This window comes from Pongo abelii, chromosome 5, assembly GCF_028885655.2.
Source record: "Pongo abelii isolate AG06213 chromosome 5, NHGRI_mPonAbe1-v2.0_pri, whole genome shotgun sequence".
Taxonomy (NCBI): domain Eukaryota; kingdom Metazoa; phylum Chordata; class Mammalia; order Primates; family Hominidae; genus Pongo; species Pongo abelii.
The window spans coordinates 156,699,451-156,708,014 of NC_071990.2; the positions used below are offsets into that span (position 1 = coordinate 156,699,451).

The 8,564-nt window shown below is 47.9% G+C and overlaps 1 pseudogene; it reads left to right on the forward strand.

Annotated features, from left to right (window-relative positions):
- Positions 1–1,138: 1,138 nt before the first annotated feature.
- LOC103891027 (ribosomal RNA small subunit methyltransferase NEP1-like) lies at positions 1,139–8,276 on the forward strand (annotated as a pseudogene).
- Positions 8,277–8,564: the final 288 nt, after the last annotated feature.

An 8,564-nucleotide genomic window follows, 5' to 3' on the forward strand; every position in this document is an offset into this window, starting at 1 on the left:
ATTCATCATATAATATTTAATTCTTGATGACTTCTCCATCACACAGGGGGTGCTTTGCTTGTTTTATTTATTTATTTATTTATTTTTGAGACGGAGTTTCGTTCTGTTGCCCAGGCTGGAGTGCAGTGGTGTGATCTCAGCTCACTGCAAACTCTGCCTCCTGGGTTCGAGCAATTCTCCTGGCTTAGTCTCCCAAGTAGTTGGGATTACAGGCACCCGCCACCACACCCAGCTAAGTTTTGTGTGTGTTTTTTTTTTAGTAGAGACAGGGTTTCACCATGTTGACTAGGCTGGTCTCGAACTCTTGACCTCAGGTGATCTGCCCTCCTTGGCCTCCCAAAGTGTTGGGATTGTAGGTGTGAGCCACTGAGCCCAGCCATGCTTGTGTTATTTTTGTACCGCTTTTAGATCCAGCCTGGTGCTTTAGTGAACACTCTTAAATGGTGGTTGACAGAATGTGTGAAGTGTTCATTGAAATTGTTTTTAAAAGTATTATAATATGATTATGAGATTGAGAGACCCTTTGCCAAATATTTGACTCTCTAAATGGACTTTATCAATAATAAAGTGCTGAAAGTTAAAATACATAAAGTTGATCCGTTTTTTTTCCCAAGTGTGGAATTGTGGCAAGGTTATTGTATTGGATATTAACAGCTCTAGATTCTGGTGTGGAATACACCTTTTACCCATTTGGCAAGTCACCTAAACATTTGAGGGACTTAGCTTCCTCAGGGAGAGAATAAAAAATATATATATATATTTTTTGAGATGGAGTCTCGCTCTGCTGCCTAAGCTGGAGTGCAGTGGTGTGATCTCGGCTCACTGCAACCTCCGCATCCCAGGTTCAAGCAGTTCTACTGTTTCAGCCTCCTGAGTAGCTGGAATTACAGGCACGCACCACCATGCCCAGCTAATTTTTGTATTTTTAGTAGAGACGGAGTTTCACCATGTTGGCCAGGCTGGTCACAAACTCCTGACCCCAGGTAATCCACCCGCCTCGCCCTCCCAAAGTGCTGGGATTACAGGTGTGAGCCACTGTGCGCCATAAAATTGTTTTCTAATGATTCCCAGTGTCTCCTGGCAATGGAGCCCTAAATCCTTCTCATTAACCTTCTTCTTCAGGCCTTGTACTAAGGTTATGATTGGCAGAATAATAGTCATACTTCTTATCACTCTGTATAACCATGAAGCTGGATAAAAATGAGGGCTCTCAAAAGCGCATTGGTGCATATGAGCAGAAATGAAGGAAGAACACATCTGGAATCCATCAAAACGAATTAAGTTATCTTTTGTGTTGGTGGCATTTGAAACTTCTGGGATCAATACCTACTGCATGAATACATGAAGCCTCGATGAACGTTTGCCGAATCAGAAACCAACATATTTTCCGATTTCACGTGTCCATTTTGAACTTCCCCTCTGGAAAATCTTAGTTATTCTGTGAAACTGGAGTTAGCCGTAGTAACCCTCCCTTGACAACCATCTACTGAACTGCTTGATGGGAAGCCACTGTGTCATATGGGCAAATACCTTGAGGTTACACAAGATTTAAAAGAAAATCAGAAACCTCACTGATTGGATCCATTTGTTGTGGATACACTCACCCCCTCCTAGCAGGTCCCACTTGCTTGCATCTTCTTCTGTATTGGAATTTTGTTGTTGTATTAGGTTGGTGCAAAAGTGACTGTGGTTTTTGCCATTGAAAGTAATGGCAAAAACCACAATCACTTTTGCATCAACTTAATAACTCGAGAGCACTGGCTTCCCCAGCCTTCCAGGCTCATCTCAAGCATTGCTTCTAAAGCTTTTCTCATTTTCTGACCCTTCATTCCTCTTGAGAAGTAATCACTCCGTCCTCACCACCCTCAGGGTCCATCCTCCACATGGCCAACTTCCCCGTATGGTGGTTATAACCTTGTGTGTACGATGGTTGTATGTGTCTCTGTGTCCTACTTTCTCTCGCTGTTGGGTTCCTTATTAATAATATACAAGTGATCATTCTGGCTGGGTGCGGTGGCTCACACCTGTAATCTCAGCATTTTGGGAGGCCGAGATGGGCAGATCACTTGAGATCAGGAGTTTGAGACCAGCCTGGCCAACATGGTGAAACTCTGTCTATACTAAAAATACAAAAATTAGCTGGGTGTAGTGGCAGCCACCTGTAATCCCAGCTACTCAGGAGGCTGAGGCAGGAGAATCACCTGAACCTGGGAGGTGGAGGTTGCAGTGAGCCAAGATTGCACCACTGCACTCCAGCCTGGGTGACGGAGCGAGACTCCATCTCTCCCCACTCCCCCCAAAAAAGTGCATTCTGTTGAGTCTGTTGTGTGAGATGTTTTGGGACTTATGTTACTTTTATCAGTGCCTTTGCTTTTCTCCATTTTGATGGGTGACAGAAGATGAGCTATTTGAAAGAACTTGTATGTGTTTCATTGAATTGTTCTTGGTGTTTGTCCAGTCAGAGGTAATCCAGGCAGTCAGCATATATTACTGAAAAGAAGACTGGATCCCTGGGTTTTGGGTAGTTTTGCCAAAAATAGCTGCATGATCTTGAACAAAATAGTATATTCTCTCTGGGTTACCATTTCTTTATTTGTAACTTTGGGAGTTGCATTGGACTAAATGAATTTTTGGGGTCCTTTCAACTGTAAAACTCAATGTTTCTATGTAGCTACACAGTATGAGAAAGGAAAAGAAAACATTTTATAAAAATTTAAAAGTAGGGTTGCAAGGGCCAGGCATGGTGGCTCACGTTTGTAATCCCAGCACTTTGGGAGGCCAAGGCGGGCAGATCACGAGGTCAGGAGATCAAGACCATCCTAGCCAACATGGTGAAACCTGTCTCCACTAAAAATACAAAAAAAAAAAAAAAAAAAAATTAGCCAGGCGTGGTGGCACATACCTGTAGTCCCAGCTACTTGGGAGGCTGACGCAGGAGAATGGTGTGAACCTGGGAGGCGGAGCTTGCAGTGAGCAGAAATTGCGCCACTGCACCCCAGCCTGGGCGACAGAGCGAGACTCCATCTTAAAAAAAAAAAGTAGGGTTGCAAGATGGCCACACTCAGTGTTGGAGTCCAACCTTGTGACCGGAATGATGGGGAGCAGGAACAGAACTTGGATGCTATGGCACCCAAGAGGCCCTGACCTGGGGCAGGAAACAGGTTTGGAGGCCATAGGCTCCTTGTGGTGCTGGAGGAGGCCAGTCTGGAGACAGTCCAGGTAGGGAATACATAAGAGCTGCTCAGCTGTGACAAGCGCAAGTCTATGTTGTTGAAGAATGGACGTGACCCTGGGGAGGAGCGCTCAGACACAGCCCAGCAGAGTGCCCTGACACTGCTGGAGAGTCTCCTGAGCCAAGCTGGCGTGCTGCAGGTTTCTACCCACACGCAGAAGAAGGTTCTGATTGAAGTGAGCCCGCAGACCTGAATTCCCAGAACCTTTGACCACTTTTGTGGCCTCATGGTTCAGCTTTTACACAAGCTCAGTGTTGGAGCAGCTGATGGCCCCCAGAAGCTCTTGAAGGTAAATAAGAATCAGTGTCAGATCACTTTAGTTGGAAAGTGAATTATTATTGTTAGAAATAAAATATTTTATTTTTATTTTTACTATTTTATCTCATTTTATTGTTTTGATGGAGTCTTGTTCTGTTGCCCAGGCTGGAGTGCAGTGGCACAATCTCGGCTCATTGCAACCTCCCCTTCCCAGGTTCAAGCCATTCTCCCGCCTCAGCCTCCTGAGTAGCTGGGATTACAGGCACACACCACCATGCCTAATTTTTGTATTTTTAGTAGAGACAGGGTTTCACCATGTTGGCCAGGCTGGTCTTGAACTCCTGACCTCAGGTGATCCACCTGCCTTGGCCTCCCAAAGTGCTGGGATTACAGATATGAGCCACTGCGCCTGGCCTGGATTCTTATTTACCTTCTCTTTCATATATCCAGTTGGATATATGAAAATTGGTACTTTTTTTTTTCTTTTTTTGAGATGGAGTCTTGCTCTGTTGCCTAGGCTGGAGTACAGTGGCACAGTCTTGGCTCACTGCAACCTCTGCCTCCCGGGCTCAAGCATTCTCCAGCCTCAGCCTCCCGAGTAGCTGGGACTACAGGTGCCCGCCACCATGCCTGACTAATTTTTGTATTTTTAGTAGAGACAGGGTTTCACCACGTTGGTTAGGCTGGTCTTGAACTCCTGACCTCAGATGATCCGCTAGCCTCAGCCTCCCAAAGTTCTGGGATTATAGGCATGAGCCACTGTGCCTGGCCGAAAATTGACACTTTTTTATCTATCCCAGTCGCCAGCGATATGTGAGAGGTGCCCAGTAGTGATACTATTATTTTTGAGGTAGGGGCCTTTGCCCACAACAATGCCAGTGTAGAATATACAGAGAAGATGGTGTCCATCAGCTGGTATCCCCTTTCTGCTGCCCTCTGCTGTGCAGAACTTACCACAGCCTTTGAAGAAGTATGGGGGAGTCATTTGACAGTAGTAGAACCTGTTCTGAAACAGGAACGCATCCCTCGATGGTTCTGAGCTGACTGCCGGAAGATGACCTTCCTGCCCTGAGACTGTGGAGTCTGGGGAAGCCAGGGCTACACATTTGCTCTTTGTTTATTCTATGAATACTCTTCTTTTATATCTGGTTGTTTTGTGGTTCCCTAAACTTAGCAGTATGTACTGGTGTAAACTGTTTTTTCCACTTGGAACTCAGGGTCAGATGTGAGGTTACAGAGTTAGCAGTTTGGTTCCAGGCTTTAAGGCAGGCTTTAGCGTCGTATTTCCAGCTTCCTGTGCTCTGAAGGAGAGAAACTTGATTATTTCAGCCACGGAAAGTCTGGAGAAGAACTGGGAAAGAAAGCAGTCATGAATGCTAGTGGTGAAAAACTGAACAAACAAGTGATTTTATCTGCTACAGTTCCAGGGTAGAAAAAGTGGAGCAGGCAGGGCCTTGCCCTCCTCCCTGCCCCACCGTGGCAGCTGCGGTGGTAGCAGCACATACACAATCATAGTAAATTGGCAGAGGAAATACACAACCGATTCCTGGCTAGAGGGGGAGAGACAAGGCAGTGTGCATGGGGGAGCCGAGAGGGGAGATGTGGGCCCCTCTGCTCCTCCCACAAGAGTTTCCCCTTTGGCCCCAGTGGAGACTTGGCCTGCAGCAGAGGCACAGCTGGGCGTGTCGAGTCTTCCACTTCTCTGACTTTTCTGTTCTCTGGGACCAGGGAGGCTGTGAAAACGGGGACAAGTAATTTCTTTTTCTTTTTTTTTTTTTTGAGACAGAGTCTCACTCTGTTGCCTAGGCTGAAGTGCAGTGGTGCGATCTCGGCTCACTGCAACCTCTGCCTCCCGGGTTCAAGTAATTCTTGTGCCTCAGCCTCTTGAGTAGCTTGGATTACAGGTGCGCACCACTACACCTGGCTAATTTTTGTATTTTTAGTAGAGATGGGGTTTCGCCCTGTTGGCCAGGCTATCTTGAACTCCTGACCTCAGGTGATCTGCCTGCCTCGGCCTCCGAAAGTACTGGGATTACAGGCGTGAGCCACCGTGCCTGGCTGTGATAAGTAATTTCTGCACCAGTCCTGCTGTAGGCTACCTGCAAGACTAGATGTTTGATTGGAAGGCTGGTCAGAGTCACTTCTAGCTGCTGGTCTGTAGTCCTTCCAGAGTCTTCCTAGTGTGCCTCAGTAAGTCAGAGTAGTCAGGGCCCATATTCTGTGTGTAATAACCAGGCTAATCCTTGGAGTTCACCCCAAATTTCCAATACCATCTTTCTGTTTTTGTTTTTTTTTGGACGGAGTCTTGCTCTGTCACCCAGGCTGGAGTGCAGTGGCACGATCTTGGCTCACTGCAACCCCCACCTCCTGGGTTCACGCGATTCTCCTGCCTCAGCCTCCTGAGTAGCTGGAACTTGTTACAGGCGCCTGCCACCACGCCCAGCTAATTTTTTGTATTTTTAGTAGAGATGGGGTTTCACCATGTTAGCGAGGATGGCCTCAATCCTCCTGACCTTGTGATCTGCCCGCCTCGGTCTCCCAAAGTGCTGGGATTATAGGCATGAGCCACTGCGCCCGGCCTCCAATACCATCTTTTTTTCCAAGTCTGTTACTCTATTATGTAACCTCGTATTTTGAGCTTAGCTGTAGGACATTTACTTACCAGGGAAATAGATTATTGCATCACCTTTAACTCCTCTTTCTTTGGTACCATTGCTTTGTGAATATAGTAGGCTCCAAAAGAAGATGTGGCTGAGAAAATAGATGGATTTATAGAGTGGGGAGAGGTTGCTGAGGTGGGCCCACAGCCTGGAGCATCCCTCACTGCCAGAGGTTGCAGTGAGTCCCTCTCAGCTTCCCAAGCAGGCCTTCACTTACCTTAAGCCATTTGCCCCACGTGAAGAGGCAGAAGGCAGTCGTGGAGTAACCCATGATGAGCCAGTGGATGGTCTGTTGCACCAGAGTAGAAGGCTTGGAGGATGGTAACGGAGGTCAGGTTGCCCAGGGCAAGGCTCTCTCCAATTAGCCTGGCAGCCTGAGGAGGGAGGAGTAGCTCATCAGCAGCTTGTCCCTTATTTTCCCTTTCACCTACAACCTGGAGGCCTGCCTGTCTTTCCACAATAAAAATGAGGAATTCCATCTGGAAGCAGGCCAGGCATCCTGAGTACAGGCTATGCCAGAGGGCCAGGAATCTTGGAGAGACCCTGAGAGAGTTTTTTGTTTTTGTTTTTGTTTTTTATTTTTAAGACGGAGTCTAGCTCTATTGCCCAGGCTGGAGTACAGTGGCGCGATCTCGGCTCACTGCAACCTCCGCCTCCCAGGTTAAAGCAATCCTCTTGCCTCAGCCTCCTGAGTAGCTAGGACTACAGGTGTGCACCACCATGCCTGGCTAATTTTTGTATTTTTACTAGAGACAGGGTTTCACCATGTTGGCCAGGCTGGTCTTGAACTTCTGACCTCAAGCGATCCGCCCACCTTGGCCTCTCAAAGTGCTGGGATTACAGGCATAAGCCACCCCACCTGGCACTGTGAGAATTCTTTACTTTTTTTTTTTTTTATTTGAGATGGAGTTTTGCTCTTGTTGCCTAGGCTGGAGTGCAGTGGTGTGATCTCGGCTCACCGCAACCTCTGCCTCCTGAGTTCAAGTGATTCTCTTGCCTCAGCCTCCTGAGGGATTGCAGGCGCCTGCCACTACGCCCGGCTAATTTTTCTATTTTTAGTAGAAATGGGGTTTCACCATGTTGGTCAGGCTGGTCTCGAACTCCCGACCTCAGGTGATCTGCCTGCCTCGGCATCCCAAAGTGCTGGCGTCACAGGCATGAGCCACTGCACCTGGCCAAATTCTTTACTTTCAAGGAATTTGAATCCTTTGAAAAAGTCACTGGAGAAAAGGGTGGGTGAGGAGGAGCCACCAACTGACTAGTTCTTGGATCGCGCCACCTGCCTCTGGGTCCTCGAGCCTCGAGGAGTGGAGTGCAGGGAGGCTCCCACGTGTAGCCCCTGGGGGTCCTGGAGGCAGTGCTGCCTGATTAGTTTTACAGATGGGAGGCTGACCCAGGGCAGAGCTGGTGATCAGTGACCGAGTGCCTACCAAGTGCCTGATGTTGAGGTCAGTGGGGAACCAGACACACTCTAATGCTGCCCACACTCTAGTGGTAAGGACAAACAAGTAAACGAAGATGTTTATAATCAGGGCAGCAGAGGACATAAGTCCAGTGGCAGAGCTGCAGTAACACTCAGGGCTCAAGGCACTTTTTTTTCAAATCGGAGTCTTGACCGGGCACAGTGGCTCATGCCTGTAATCCTAGCACTTTGGGAGGCCGAGGTGGGTGGATCACAAGGTCAGGAGTTCGAGACCAGCCTAGCCAACATGGTGAAACCCTGTCTCTACTAAAAATACAGAAATTACCGGGTGTGGTGGTGCGTGCCTGTAATCCCAACTACACAGGAGGCTGAGGTGGGAGAATCACTTGAACCCCGGAGGCGGCGGTTGCAGTGAGCTGAGATCGTGCCATTGCACATCAGCCTGGGCGACATTTTTAGAGACTGTCCTCCCCACCTCCCCCCACCTCCCCCCACCAAAAAAAAAAAAAAAAAGACAAAAAAAAAGACAGAATCTTACTCTGTTACCCAGGCTGGAGTGCAGTGGCGTGATCTTGGCTCACCACAACCTCCACCTCCCGGGTTCAAATGATTCTCCTGCCTCAGCCTCCTGAGTAGCTGGGATTACAGGTGCCCACCACCACACCCAGCTAATTTTTTTATATTTTTAGTAGAGATGAGGTTTCACCATGTTGGCCAGGCTGGCCTCAAATTCTTGACCTCAAGTGATCCACCTGCCTTGGCCTCTCAAAGTGTTGGGATTACAGGCGTGAGCCACTGTGCCCGGCCAATTTTTGTGTTTTTTGTGGAGAAAGGGTCTTGCCGTGTTGCTCAGGCTGGTCTACTAGGATTACAGGTGTAAGCCACTGCGCCTGGTCTGCTACTGGCTTTTTGATCGTACTTGGAGAAACTGCCCTAAATAAAGTAAGACTTGCGCTTGTAGGGCATTCAGTGTGTGGAGGGTGTGGGGGA